Source organism: Rhinolophus sinicus, chromosome 3 (genome assembly GCF_057876585.1).
Source record: "Rhinolophus sinicus isolate RSI-liver-muscle chromosome 3, RSI-T2T, whole genome shotgun sequence".
Classification (NCBI taxonomy): domain Eukaryota; kingdom Metazoa; phylum Chordata; class Mammalia; order Chiroptera; family Rhinolophidae; genus Rhinolophus; species Rhinolophus sinicus.
The window spans coordinates 116,442,587-116,459,017 of record NC_142503.1 but is presented as its reverse complement, the minus strand read 5'-3'; the positions used below and the strand labels follow the sequence as shown (position 1 = coordinate 116,459,017).

The 16,431-nt window shown below is 33.2% G+C and overlaps 1 protein-coding gene across 13 annotated transcripts in view; it reads left to right on the top strand.

The window, feature by feature from the left end:
- MIPOL1 (mirror-image polydactyly 1) overlaps positions 1-16,431 on the top strand; it is a 253,677-nt gene that overhangs the window by 126,119 nt on the left and 111,127 nt on the right. The window lies entirely within an intron of this gene.

The window sequence follows — 16,431 nt, the reverse complement described above, 5'->3', positions numbered from 1 at the left end:
GTTCTTTGTGATTCAGTCTAGGAAGGTTATATATTTCCAAGAACTTGTCCATTTCTTCTAGGTTATTCATAGTAGCCTTGTATGATCCTTTGTATTTCTGTGGTACCCGTGAAACGTCTCCTCTTGCATTTCTGATTTTGTTTATTTGTGTCTTTTCTCTTTTTTCCTGAATGAGTGAGTCTAGCCAGGGGTTTGTCAATTTTATTAACCTTCTCAAAGAACCAGCTCTTTGTTGCATTAATTTTTTCTATTATGTTTTGTTCTCTATTTCATTTAATTCTACTCTAATTTTCATTTTCTTTCTTCTGCTGACTTTGGGCTTCATTTCTTGTTCTTTTTCTACTTCTTTGTGTAATGTTAGATTGTTTACTTGGGATTTTTTTTTCTTGAGATACGCCTGTAATGATATAATTTCTCTCTTAATATTGTTTTGGTAGTACCCAGATACTAAATGATACGATGCATTTTCATTCTCATTTGTTTCTATGTATCTATTGATCTTTCCTTTTATTTCTTCTTTGACCCAGTTCTTTAGTAGCATGTTGCTTAATATCCATATATTTGTCATTTTTCCCATTTTCTTTGTGCAGTTGATCTCCAATTTCAAAACACTATGGTTGGGGATACACTTGGTATGATTTCAGTGTTCTTAAATTTGCTGAGGCTTCGTGTCCCAACATATGATCTATCCTTGAGAATGTTCTATCATGTTTCCCTGAAAATAAGGCCTAGCTGGACAATCAGCTCTAAGGCATCTTTTGGAGCAAAATTAATATAAGACCTGGTATATAGTATAATTAATATAATATAATATGATATATAATAGTATAATGTAATATAATACATACTATAAATAATATACCTAGTCTTATATTAATTTTTGCTCCAAAAGATGCATTAGAGCTGATTGTCCGGCTAGGTCTTATTTTCGGGGAAACATGGTATGTGCAGTAGAAAAGAATGTATAGTCTGGTGTTCTAGGATAAAAGTCTCTGTAAATGTCAACCAGGTCCATTTCGTCTAATGTATCATTTAAGGCTGATGTTTCCTATTGATTTTCTGTTAGGATGATCAATCCATATCTGTCAATAGTATATTTAGGCACCCTACGATAATTGTGTTTTTGTCAATTTCTTGCTTTTGTTCTGTTAATAATTGCTTTGAATATTTTGGTGCTTTGTATATTTTTTGTCAATTTCTTGCTTTTGTTCTGTTAATAGTTGCTTTGTATATTTTGGTGCTTTGTATATTTTGGTGCCTTGTATTTTCTTGTTGTATTGTCCTCTGTATCATTAAGAAATGTTCGTCTTTGTCTCTTGTTACCTTTTTTATTCAGAAGTCTGTTTCATCAGATATAAGTATGACTAAGTATGCTTTTCTTTAGATGTCATTTGCTTGGAGTGTTTTCCACCCTTTCACTTTGAGTCTATAATTTTTCCTTGTAGCTGAGATGTATCTCTTGGAGGAAGCATATATGCTTGGGCTTTGTGGTCTGATCCAATCTGTGTGCCTTTTTATTGATGAGTTCAGTCCATTATTGATACGAGGATTTCCTATAGCCATTTTATCTTTTGTTTTCTGGTAGCTCGGTATCTCCATTGTCTCTCTGCTTTTGTGTTTCTGTGTTATTTTAGTTTGGTGGTATTTTATTTTTTCCTGTTTTTTTCTCTTTATGTTATGTTATGTGTCTCAATTCTGGATTTTTTTTTTTGAGTGGTTACCATTAAGTTTATGTAAAAGAAAGTTTCATATATACAGTAGTTCTTTTTCTTTAGAATGCATCTCATCTCCATTCCCCTTTGCAAATTCAGACCTTTATTCCCTCCCCTTTTATGTTTTTGTTGTCACAAATTATCCCTATTTATGCCGTGAGCTCATTTCTGAATTGTGGTGCAAATTGTCATGTTCTTTTTTTTTTTAATGTTTTTTTCTCGTTTACCCTGCGTGTTATGTTTAAGTGGATAGTGTTCTATTTGTGTAGGACTTGCCATTTCCTGCTTCTATCTGTCTGTTAGTAATCTTTCTCATTATTTTGTGTCCTTTTATTTACTTATTTATTTATTTTTGTTTTAGGTAGAATGACCTCCTTCAGTATTTCCTGTAATGCAGGCTTTATGGTAGAAATTTCCCTCAGCTTCTGTATATCTAGAAAGCTTTTATTCCTCCTTCATATATAAAGGATAAATTTGCTGGATATATTACTCTTGGCTGATAATTTGTCTCTTTCAATAGTTTGAATATTTCATTCCATTCCTGACTTGTAGAGTTTCTGCTGAAAAATCTGAGGATGATAATATAATGGTCTTTCCTTTGTAGGTTACTGTTTTCCTTTACCTGGCTGCCTTGACAATTCTTTGTCATTAATTTTTGACAGCTTCAATATAATGTGCCTTGGAGAAGCCCTGTTAGGATTGAGGTAATTAGGTGTTCTGTTTGCTTCTTGAATTTGAGGATCCAGTTCTTTCCATAGTTTTGGGAAGTTCTCTTTGACAATATTCCTTTGAATACACTCTCTCCTTCACCCTCTCTTCTCCTTTTGGAATAGCTATTATGCTTATATGACTCTTTCAGATGGGGTCAGATGGTTCTTATAGAGTTCTTTCATTTCTTTTAAGTCTTAAGTCTGTTCTTCCATCTACATCATTTCCAGATTTTTATCTTTGATATCACTAATTCTGTCCTCCATCTGATCAACTCTATTTCCTAAACTTGCTGTTTCATTCTTCATCTCTTTTATTGAGTTCTTCAGGTCCAGAATTTCTATTTAGTTCTTTTTTAAAATGTCAATCTCTTTAGTAAAATATTCATTTTGTTTGTTGATTTTATTTCTGAGTGTATTAAACTGCTTATCTAAGTTCTTTGTATCTCATTGATTTCAGAACTACAATCTTGAATTCTCTGTCATTTAAGTAACATATTTGCATGTCTTTAAGTTTATATTCTGGAGATTTTTTATTTCCTTTCTGAGCTGCATTGTTACATTAGTTATTCATGGTAATTAATGGATTATTTCTCTTCCTGGACATCTAGGGTTGTGAATTCTGCAGCAGATTGATATGAAGAGAGTTTTTGTTTTGTTTTGTTTTCCTGTAAGTAGTGCTGGAGTGTTTTATTTTCTCTTGCCCTGTTCCGGCTTCTCATGGTGGAAGATTTCCTAGGGAGGTGGACACCTTCTTTGTAGCCTCACTCTCAAGGCATCACCCGTGGGAAGATGTAGGCGATGGGGTTCCGAGCCCCTGAAATCCCAGTGCTGCACCTACAGCCTGATGCAGAGCTGTGTGCCTCAGCACCCTAGGTGCCCCACTGGGATAAGCCACGAAAGGTGGGGGTGAGGTGGGCTGGGAGAGGTGGCTGGTGTGTTTGTGGATTTGTTCTCTTCCAAGTAATGGTGTTGCCAGATCACAGCTGCCTCTCCCCTATAGCTCCTCCCTTGTGTCTGGAATTAGCTGCAGTGTGTGTCTGCCACTCAGGCACTGTCTCTCCAGTTCTCACGGCTGTAGATATTCTGCTCTTTAATCCGACATTGCCACAGTTTTTCTAGGGTCCAGTCAACCACTAATCTACTTTCTATATAGATTTACCTATTCTGGATATTTTATATAAATAAAATCGTACAGTATGGTTCTTTCACTTGGCATAATACTTTTAAGGTTCATTTATGTTATAGCATGTATCAACACTTAATTCCTTTTTATTGACACATGACATTAATTGCACATATATACTATGTTCTGTTTATCAGTTTGTTAGCAGATGGACATTTGTTTCCACTTTTTGGCTATTAATAATGCTGCTGTGAACATTCAGTTACAATTTTTGTTTGAATATGTTTTCATTTTTCTTAGTTATATACCTAATAGTGGAATTGATGGTCATATTGTAACCCTATTTTCAAGCATTTTGAAGAATTACCATACTGTTTTCCAAAGTTTTTGCACCATTTTACATTTTCACCAGTCGTGTATGAAAGTCCAAATTTTCCACATCTTTGCCAACACTGTTTTCTTTTTAACATAGCCATCCTAGTGGGTGTGAGGTGGTTGGTGTCTCACTATGGTTTCAATTTGCATTTCCCTAATGACTAATCTTGACCATCTTTTCATACATGTATTAGCTATTTTGAACATCTTCTTTGGAGAAATGTTTATTCAAGTCTTTTGCCCAGTTTTGAGTTTGGTTGTCTTTTCATTGTTCAGTTATAAGATTCCTTTATGTATTCTGGATGCAAGTCCCATGTCAGATAGAAGATTAACAAATAATTTTCCCATTCTGTGGATTGTCTTTTCACTTTTTTGATGGTACCCTTAACAAACAAAAGTTGTTAATTTTGACTGAGTCTGACTTTTTTTGTTGTTTGTACTTTGGGTTCTGATCTAAAAGGCTTTGCTTAACTCAGAGTTACAAAGATTTACCACTATATTTATCCCTAGGAGTTTTATAGTTTTAGCTCTAACATTTACATCTATGACCAATTTTGAGTTAGCTTGGAGGTCTTATATAAGGCAGGGGTCCAAATGCTTTCTTTAACATTAAGATAGCCAAATACAGTTGTCTCTGCACCATTTGTTGAAAAGACTATTCTTTCATTTAATTTTCTTGACACTCTTCTCAAAAGTCAACTGACTATAAATACAAGAGTTTAGTTCTGGGTTCTCGAGTCTGTTCCATTGATCTAGTATGTTATGTGTATCTTTAGGCCCGTACCAACTGTATTGATTACTGTAGCTTTGTATGTAGTCGGTGTGACATCAAGACCTCTGAGTTCTCTAACTTTGTTTTTCTTTTTCAAGATTGTTTTGGCTGTATCAGTTTGATGCTAACGTTACTAGCTTATGAATGACATAAATTTCTACCTTTAACTGTGGTCTTGAAGAATTTAAGTTGAATTGGGATGATCTTACTTTAAGTATTAAATAGAATCCAGTTTTAAAACCATATCGTCTTAGTGCCTTTTTATAACATGAATTTTTAAATGCCTTTAAATTGTTCCACTATATGTCTCAGTTTTTCTATTTCTTCAGTCAGTTTTGGTGGTCTGTATGTTTTGCTAGGAAAGCATCCTATTTCCTCTAATACCAGATTTCCTGTGATAACCAGATTTGGTATCATAGAATTATAGATAATCCTCTAATATTTCCATCTCTTCTATTTTCTGTATATTACTGTCTCATTTGTATTATGGCATATATTTGCTTCCTCTTTTTTTTTTTTTCTTTATTTAGTTTCTCCTGGGGTTTATCCATTCGGTTTTTTTAAATAAGTTTTTGGTTTTATTTATCTTTTCAACTGTTAAATTTTTTATTTCTCTTTACTTTTCACTTAATTTAAGTTAATTAGGTCACCTCAGTCTTTTTTTTTTTTTTTTAATTAAAGTTTATTGGGGTGACAATTATTAGTAAAGTTACATAGATTTCAGGTGTACAATTATGTAATATATCATCTGTATATATCACATTGTGTGTTCACCACCTAGAGTCAGTTCTCTTTCCATCACCATATATTTTATCCCTTTACTCTCATCTACCACGCCCTCCCTGCTTACCCTCTGGTAACCACTAAACTATCGTCTGTGTCTATGAGTTTCTGTTTATTTGTTTGTCTTGATCTTCTGTTGCTTTCAGTTTTATATCTTACTTATCAGTGAAATCATATGGTTCTCGACTTTTTCTGTCTGACTCATTTCGCTTAGCATTATAATCTCAAAATCCATCCATGTTGTCTCAAATGTACTGTTTCATCTTTCTTATGGCCAAATAGTATTCCATTGTGTGTATATACCACAACTTCTTTATCCAATCATCTATCGAAGGACACTGGTTGTTTTCATGTCTTGGCCACCGTAAATAAAGCTGCAATGAACATTGGAGCACGTATATCTTTATGGATAAATGTTTTCAGATATTTTGGGTAGATACCCAGGAGAGGGATTGCTGGGTCATATGGTAATTCTATTGTTAATTTTTTGCGGAACCTCCACACTGCCTTCCATAGCAGCTACACCAAACTGCATTCCCACAAACAGTGTAATCTCGGTCTTTTTAAATGATAAAATTGTAAGACCGTACATTTTACTCTGACTGTAATTCCAGTCTGGGATCAAATATTCACTTTTTTTCCTAGTTTGTTTCTGTTTTGATTTTTGTTTGTTTGTTTGTTTGAGCTAGAGTAATTTAGAGAATATAATTTAAATTACTATATATGTATAGTTTTTTTTAATTTTATTGGGTAACAGTGTGTATTTTCCAAGACCCATCAGCTCCAAGTCAAGTCATTGTCCTTCAGTCTAGTTGTGGAGGACGCAGCACAGCTCCAAGTCCAGTTGCCATTTTCAATCTTTAGGTGCAGGGGACGTAGCCCATCATCCCTTGCGGGAATTGAACCGGCAACCTTGTTGTTAAGAGCACGCGCTCTAACCAACTGAGCTAACCAGCTGCCCCTTAAATTACTGTATTTTAAAATGTGTTGTTTTCTTTCTTGCCAAGTAAATAATCCACTTTGAAAGGTTTCATGGTTAAATAAACAAATTTAGTCTGTCTTCACAAAGCATGAGTTTCAGTATATATTCAACTAAGTTCACTTCTCACATTATCAAGTATCCTCTGTCTAAGCCTCTCATCATAATTGTATTTTTATAATTTTCTATATTTCTTGCAATTTCTTTATGCATTTTTTGCTCTGTTCTTTATCATATAGATATTTATGACTATTATATCTTCATGGAATATCCTTATATATCCTTCATTATTCCTCTTTGGACTGCTTTAAACTTCATACCTTTAAGTCTGCGTTTTTTGATTTATGTATCAGCACTACTATCTAGTCGGTTCAGATTGCTATAACAAAATACCACACTGGTGTTATAAACAAAGAAATTTTTCACAATTCTGGAGACTGCAGTCCTAGATCAAAGCACCAGCATGGAAATGTTCTAGTAAAGGCCCTCTTCCTGGTCATAGCGAACTCCTTCTCACTGTGTCCTCAGGGGCAAAGGATCTCTGTGGGGTTATAAGAACATTAATCCCATCCATGAGGCCTCCACCCTCATGCCCTATGCACCTCCCAGAGGCCCTATTTCCTGATACTATTATCTTTGCAAGTTAGGATTTTAATATATGAACTTTGGTGGTGATAACAAATATTCAGACCATGGCAACTACTTTACTACTTTTTTTTTTTCTTTTGCATTTACTAATTTTGCATTTAGCAAATTTGCTACTCAGAGTTTATTCATCCTTCACCTTATTGTTATGACCCTGGTTTTCCTGTTAAAACAACAAAAACAACAACTTTTCTCCATCCTCGGATGTGGTTTGGTTGGAAGTGATGCCACTGTGGTCTCGGGATGTCATATTCCCTTGGCCACAGCAGTTGTTTCAGAAATGGGCCCATAAGCCATTTAAAGCCAATGAATCCAGGCTATTTTCCTCTATATTGTTATGAATATTTTAAACAAAAGTAGAGTAACTTACCAATATGTCCCTTAGTGCATAAGTGACCATATAATAGGAAGTATAGTGGCAGGAAATTAGTTCAAGAGGGAAAGGATGATACCAGATCTTATACAGGTTGTAGTTCAAATCATTAACATATAGGGGAGTGCTCAGAGGTTAGATTTAGAAGAAGAAAACCAAATGGAACAAAAATAATTGGTTCTCAAAGGAGACTGACAAGGAATAATCAGAAGGTAAGAGGATCACCAAGAGATTGTGTTATCATAGAATTTAGAATAAAATCCTGTGAAGGGAATGGTTCACAGTGCTGAATGCTATAGAGAAGTCAAATGAGATCCAAAACGTCCATTTGATACGGCAATTAGGAGAGCAGTGGTAACTTTGTCACTGCAGTTTTAGTTCGGTGGTTGTGGTTGGTAACCTTGAATATAGTAAATTTCAGAACAGAAAGTTTAGAAGTGGAAAAAATGTAGGTTATTTTTTGAGGAGCTCATTTATGAAGTAAAAGTGCTAGAGGGTTAGAGTTGTAATGTGAATATAACATTGAGGATGATTTATTTTTAAGAATGAAGAGTATAGCAAACATTTTCTCAATCGTTCTCCTTTTTTAAGAAAGCTATTGTGTGGCTGTCCAACCCAGAGCTGGCTAGTGACAACCTGTATGGCCTGGTTCAAAGATCGGTAGGCCAGGTAATGATTTAATAATATGGAATTGGGGAACTAAGAGGGAATGGAGCAGACAGCTTTGAATGCTGAAGGAAACTATCCTGAGGTAGGCTTCGAGCCAGGTAGTTTGCTCTAGGCGAGGTGCAATCTGAACTTATGAAGCAGCTAATTCGAAAAGTTGGAGCCAATGTATTAATTTAAAAACAAAATTCTAAGCAAGGGAAATGGAGGTTCTGCCCTGGTTTTTAATAGCATTCTGTTCCTATGCCAGACTTTCTTTTCCACACAATACAGTTGTTCTTGAGCGAGTCTTTCTTTAGATCAAGCAAGGCTCTCAGCTAGACCAGGTTTGCAGTCTTTGCATACCAAATAGAGAATTGCTATGACAGCATTCGTTACAGGTTCTCTAAGATGAACAATTACACTGAAGTGTGGCTCTGTAGATTACAGCATCAGGCATAGCCCAGTCATCAAAGCCTGTGTAAGTTCAAGTCCATCAAAACAAAATCAAAACCGCTGAGATTTAGAGGGAACAATTGTGAACGATAACCTCTTAAAACGGAAGGAATCCTGAATATTGAATTGCTGTGGGAAACTTCTGGGGAGATTATCAGTGGCGAACCACAAATGTGATACTTGTAAATACTTACATTTACTTGCTCTTAACATTGGTTACTAATGTTTTTCTAATTTTGATTTTCATAGTATTTTAGAAATTTGAAATTTCAGTGTGATACATGATAGAAATATAAAATTACATTGCATCATTCTTCCCTACTGTCTCATACATTTTGTAATATGTCAAAAAATTCATCAAAATGAATATTTGAATGAAGACATAAACTTTCAGTAGGACACTGAATTTTAGGCACACCAGGCAGATTTATCATTATGTGGGTTGGCTTTCAATAGATCCTAGAACCATTTTCCAGTCTTTGTAACACCTTGTCTTTGGATCTGGTATATCCTCTAACTAGAATGTCCTATATCACCTGTTGCCCTTATTTCTTTTCCTTTTTTCTTTTTTTAAATTTTTTTTTTATTGGGGAATATTGGGGAACAGTGTGTTTCTCCAGGATTCATCAGCTTCAGGTCGTTGTCTTTCAATCTAGTTGTGGAGGGTGCAGCTCAGCTCCAAGTCCAGTCACCATTTTCAATCTTAGTTGCAGGGGGCGCAGCCCACCACCCCATGCGGAAATCGAACTGCCAACCTTGTTGTTGAGAGCTCGTGCTCTAACCAACTCAGCCATCGGCCGCCCGTCCAGCAGCTCAGCAGCAGCTGGTTGTCTTCAATCTAGTTGTGGAGGGCGCAGCTCACTCGCCCACGTGGGAATCGTTGTTCAGAGCTCACGCTCTATCCTACTGAGCTGTCCCTCCTATTGCCCTGTTTCTTTTGCCCACATAACACCTACTCATCTTGTCTTCGGTTTGGACATAGTCCTCTACTTTGCCCCTTGACTTCTGCTCTGACCTTATTGTCCTTTTTTTTCTGACCTTTGGATTTTTGCTGTTACACTGGCCAAGAAGATGTAGAAGAGCAGATATTCATGATACATCGTTAGGAACGATACTCTGGGTGCCTTTAAAAGCAGTAAAGGTCCCGTTGATTGGTTGTTAGGTTATAAGTATAGGTTAATGATTCTTGACAGAGGCATGTATTAGAATCATCAAAAGATGTTTTCAAAATGATAAATCTGGGAACATACTAAATTGGAATACCTTACACTAAATTTGGAAACTTACTGACATATGTAGACTTGGTGTTTGGAAGTAAAATAAGAACAGAGTATTTCCTCAACCTTCTTTTAGGCCTATGGATTTTTTGTTTCTGAAGATAACACATTTGTTTTCTACTAATTGTGTTTTTTTATTTCAGTTTTGGTTAATTTTCAACTTGATTTTGGTATTGGGCTGATGTCAGTATTTTGGTGGCGTTACCAATTTTATGTCTTTATTTCAGTTTTAAGTGCTTTCTTGGTACTATTGGTGGTAAGCTGGATGAGGCTACATAGAGAATGCTGGCCAAATGAAATTTTTCTCTTTCATTTTTAGCATTAACAGGAACTGGATTCTACACAAGGTTGTAGTGATTTGGAGTGCCATTAAATTCTCTAGTGAGATGCAGTGTAGTGATACAATGAAAAGTATGGTGCAAAATCCAGATGGTTATTTAAAACACTATGAAATTTAATTTGATGGATTTTTAAAAATTACGTGTTCTTTCTAACTAAAAGTATATATATTTTAAAAAACAAACTTTAGATTATCAAATTCAATTAATTCTTTCTACTAAGTAAAAGTGTTTCTGATTTGTGACATGAAGTTGGAAAACAGTTAAGTCTTTCATTAGATATTACATAAAATTCTCAATAAAAGTAACTGCATTTAACAATGCAGTTTTCTGTACCAAGCAATATTCTAGTAGCATTTTTCACATGAGTGTTTTTTTTAGGCATACAGGTTTTCATAATGCATCTACAGAACTTTAGCATGTACACTTATATTTTTTAAAAAAACACAAAAAACTAACATTCACAAATTGACATAGCTATAGTATGCACTTCTACACCAAAATGACTTGATTGTGTTGTTCAGTGTTGGTTAGTTTTTCTGTTATGTTGATGCATTAAAACAGATATTAAATTTTATCATTAATTCAGTGCCTGGTCTCTCATCAAATCCCCTTAATTACAAATTGACTCCAAGGATTAGACAGCATGGGTTTTAATTTTAACTGAAACAAAAATAGGCATCTTGAAAAATCACTCTTGCCTAGTGACTCATAGACACATTTTAAAAGCTCCTGTAATTTATTGCTTAATATTTAAAGCTCAGCACAAAAAGCATATCACCAATGATTTTATTCTCATACATTCATATTAAATATATATTTTAGAATATATTTCATAGTCTTGGAAAAAAAAACAGCATTTCAGAGACAAATGGCAGCCTCAGGAGCTTTAATAACTTGTAACCCTTTCTTTAGAAAATGTTAACTTTTGAATCTTGCACAACCATAATTGTATCCAAACGATGTTTATAATATCTTATATTTCTATTTCCTTAATAATTTCACAAAATCAAACAGTGTAGTTTTATATATGCTGTGGAGGCATTTCCAATATAATCCAGTATATCGTTTCCAGTATTATTTGTAGTTTATGACTATTTAGTTAAATCTTCACCTCTTTTTGATACTTACTATTGTAAGCCCAGAATCATTTTTGTTCATTTTATTATGAAGCTATATGAACATTTCTGTTGTTATTTCTAACACTGCCAATTTTTAAAATTGAATTTTACTACGTAAATTATTCTTTTTAAATGCCAGAATGACTCTTTTTACTAGAATAAGAAAATAATGAAATTAAGTCATGATCACAGAGATCAGAAAGTACATTTGTCCACTATATTTTTCATCTGCTTTCAATTCTAGGTACCTCTTCAAAATTTCACTTATTATACTCAATAGTTTTTGCAGTCTAACTTGTTGGTCACTTATATTGATTTTTGTCTAGATCCATAAGTTTTCAGGTAATCACTTTTCTTTCAAAAAGACCAAGAAAGAATTGCTAATAAGTCCTCGGTATTCTAAGGTAAACCACTTTAAAAAAAATAAATTCTATTGTGTTAATTACCTTCACTTTTTGAGAGGTTGTAAAACATAAGTAACAGTGTTATTTCCAGTTAAGCAAATATTGCATAACATATTTTTTTGTAAATTTGATTTATAAATGGCATTCCTTTATGTACTTTGGTTGCTATGGCTGTTAAACTGGATTTTTATATGCTGAAAGATATTTAGCGTCCAGATGAATTCAGCTCATCATGTTAGAGGAAAAAATAAATTGCCTAGAAACGGATTGTTTACGTAATATTAGATGGTAATATAAACTAACAAAAGCAAGGAAATTAACTTCTAAGGCTGACACACTGCCCTTTCCTTGCTTCTTTGTGCCTGTAGGTATCATGTATGTGTTGTAATACCAAAGTGCAGTGGGCTCAAGTTAAGAACTGTCAAACCTAATTCTAAATTTCTCTGTTGGTTTATGTCACAACTTACCATTATTTTGTCTTTTAATGCTATATAATGTCCTTCACATGTCTGATGAAGCAATGCATGGTTGGAGCTGAACAAGATGGAAAAATTTATTTGCTTTTCTCTTATTTACAGTTGATTGCCTCTGATTAGCCAGATATCATGCAGCTCTGATATTAGTTCTTTACATTTTGAAAAAAGGCAATATAAGAGCAAATTATAAAATAGCTGAGGAAATTTTTGAAAAAATGTAGATACTAATAAAAATGTTATTCACTCTTAATTTTTATTCCTGTTGATTAATTTTTGTTTTATCAAGTCATATCATTGTGAAAGACAGATCTCTCTTTATAAAAAAAACTTAGAGCAATGAACAACTACTGGAGTTTTTTTAATAATAATCAAATACACAAGTATGATTTCACAGTGCAGTTCTTATATGAATTGCACAAAGGAATTATAGGTGGAATTCTGAGAGTAGGACTAAACCTCTCAAAATAACCTCCAACATTAATTTGGGAACTGATAGATACTTGGCCATTCTCTTAACACCTGTTTCTTGATTATGGTAAAATATAAATCATTCAACTCGGTTTTTATATTCACTAGTTAGGTAGTAGCTCTTCAATTGTTAATAAATATTATCTTTGCTTTAGGGGGGTGTTTTATACAATTATAGGAACTAAATGATATTTCAGTATTAGAAAATTGATTCCATTTATAAATATGAGTTCCGTGTCTGGAGCAGTTTTGAAATTATTTTGCTTTCTGTTTTTGTCTGTTAACAATTTCTACCCCTTTTTGGGTATCCATTACGACACAGTTTTCTAAAGCAGAATTACATATTTTTAAGTTTTAAATTTTTCTAAGTCTAAATCTTTCTTAGCATGGTTATCAAAGGTACTTGACTACTTTTTTTTTTTTTAAGATTCTTATTTATTTTTATTTCTGTGTTAAACCTTACAGGAACAGATCACATAATTTCTGTAAAAATTACATGACATAATGAACTGTCTAAATGTGGCTAAACAAAAGATTTTGCCCTTAGAAATTAAATTCCAAAAAAAATGGTGGAAGAGGGGATGTAAGTTTGGGCGGGTGGTAATTCTTTCAGAAATTCTCCTTTTTATTTTATGCAATTAATATTTAATTGGCTACATTTAAAAGTAGTGAAAAAATGATCTATTTGCTAGAGATTTGCAAAACAATACTTTAAGCTCTTACTTAATTTGAGGTGTTGAAAGGTGAAACATTTGACATTTTCTTTTCGGGCATTGCTTTAAAAAACAGAGGGCGGGAAAGAGGCGTTGCCACCTCAGAGTTAAGGGTGTTTGTGGTTGTCCGTGACAGCAGCTCTAGTTTTAAAACACCTGTGTTTACTTTCCAGCTTTTCAGAATCTGCCTGAAAGTGGCCTAAGAATGGCACAGGCTTTCATGATGGCTGGGTTTTTTATAATACAGAATAAGAACTAAACATACTTCGGTTTTCTGTTGCAAGCATTTACTCCTCTTATATTATACATTGTATCTCTTCATATACTTACATGTATGCATAAGATTATGCATGATCTATATAATCTATAGATTATAATAATATAATCTATGGATTATAATAAGGCCTTTTATTTTTATAGCTATGTTTGCTTTTTGTTCGCTGAGTAGAAGACGCTGGTGAAAAAAATGTTAAGTTTTATTGTACAAATGATTGTACTCTAGTAGGAATTTCTCAGTCCTCCTTTTTATATTTATATCTTTTGCTTTGTAGTAATTTTTAAGCATTTTTGTAAATCTACAAATGTAATTTTCCCTTTAGGCTAATTTATGCCTTTAGTGATTTGGATATAGGTTGATGTTTCAACTTTCCTATCATTGTCACTGTTTCTAATTTATAAACATGTGCTTTTAAAATAATTATTATGTTCATTTCTTATCATATTCAAATGACACCTACATATTATATAAACTTTATTGTTTTCAAAATTGAGATGTTCCTAGCTAGTACAGTTTAACAAAATTTGGTTTTTACTAATTTATTTGTTTTAATATTTTTTTTGTTTTCAGACCTCTTAGTTCTTTACTGCAGTAGACAGAAGCCAGATATCATGTTCTGTAATGCATGGCTTTTACAGTCAAATTCTTGATTATGGTAGCAAGCCATTTCCATGAGATTACAGTTAATGTCAAGCTTGATTGATGTATAAAAGAAATAATTTTGTCTTTTGATAAGAGATTGGTATTCATTTCTCCATATAACTGGTTTTTAACATTTTGTGTATTGAAACCCTTTTTAGAAGCCAATGGAAATTTTGCATCTTCTCCTAGAAAAACACACATACACGAAGTTTGCACATAATTTCAAGGAGTTTATTCCCCTTTCAAGCCCATCCATGTGCCCCAGGTTAGGAACCTATTCTGTGGTAGTTACAAAATAATCAAGGGGATGTAAAGTACAGCATATGGAATGTAGTCAATAATATAATAACTGGGTATAGTGCCCGGTGGGTACTAATCGGGGAGGATCACTTTATAAATTACACGAATGTCTAACCATTATGCTGTACACCTGAAACTAATGTAAAATAATATTGAATGTCAAAAAAATTTTAATAAAGAACTATAAAACAGGGAGAAAAAAGAACCCCTATTCTAGGTCTTATTTTCTTTAGATAGTTGTTAATTCTTTAGATAGTTGTTCAGGCAGTTGTTAACCTAGTATATCACTGAACCACTGAGTCAAAGTATTAAGTGCTTAGTTAGTACAAATCACCTTGTTAGATATTGAACAAAAAGCAATAATTGATTTTACCAGATTTAAATATAAATACTATTTTTACAATATTCTTCATATTCTATGAGGGCTACACATATGTCAATGTCCAAATCCCAGCACCTCAATGGATTTGAAATACAAACTATAATTATCTCTTTTGTCTAGACAGAAGCAATTGACAGTATACCTGCAATATTATTTTTAAAAATAAATTCAACCAATACTATTACATAAAAGCTACAAAAGAAAAACCCAAAGCGTTTTGGTGTTGGCATCCACCTAGGCAGATACCACTAGGCTGCGTACAATACCCTAAAGGAATTCTATATAATAATAATGTGTATCACCTGGAAGATAATGAAAACTTGAGTAAAAACTAATAATTGAATTTTTAAAAATATGAAAGCATTCAGAAAAAGACAATAAAAAAGTGTTTTCAACATAGAAAAGGCAGTAAATTTATTTTAACTGGCATAAGTTGTATGACAACTAAAATAGTTTAACAAGGATTTGTAGTAATACTAAATTGTGTATAGTTTAACATGGATCAGAAGAACTGTTTCGGTCAGATGAAACTACTGAGGAAAGAATAAGTCTTCCATTTTCATTCTTTTCTATGACTACTCATGAGGAAGTAAAAGGGAGAAAAGATTCTCTTAGAGCTGTTCATACACCGGTTTCCAGAAACTCTCAAATTGCTTAACTTGAGTCATGATACTTGATATAGGGTTTCCATTGGGTGTGTCAATTTTGTCCTGGTGGCATTTGTCATTAAATGGTAGTATATGCCTGTGACCTAGGTTTCAGCATAATTAATGTATAGTCATTTTATTGTATTATACTAGATTTATAATTCCCTATGAAAATTAAATGTACTTGTCTCAAGCACAGTTTCAACTTCCCTAGTGATAAGACCATAGTTCTCTATACATATATGGCAGATTTTCTGAATCGTGTACAATTAGGTGTTTAAAATTCATGTTTCTCTGAAACTAATATTTTTCTGTATAATTATAAAGGGGAAATGGAAAAACTTTAAGGTCCAAAAAATGTCTTAAAAATTAAATAAGACTTAAGATAGAAATTAAGATAATAAACCAAGAAGAGAGAAAGCCAAAGATGTAGTTTATAACTATGCAAATGTATCATAATGTTCCTTAGGGAATTATATATTTTTCATGTCCAATTAGAAGTAAGCATGAACAGAAAACATACTAAATCAACGATCAGGAAAATCACTAAGTAACAATTCCTAAGCAATGTAATATCATAAGAAACGTTGGACTCTCTTCTTAGAAAGGATTAGAAAGAAAACTTGAGTTATAAGCATTGTTGGAGCATCCTGTTTTTTTCTTTAAAAGAAAGCTGACTCATTAAGCACCGGTAAGCCTCTTTGTTCAACTATTATTGACTATCTTTCAAAAATGTATTAATACTTTGATTACCATAGTAAATTTTGTAAAGGTACTGTAATTTTATCAGATAGGGTTTGCTTATTTCAAGGG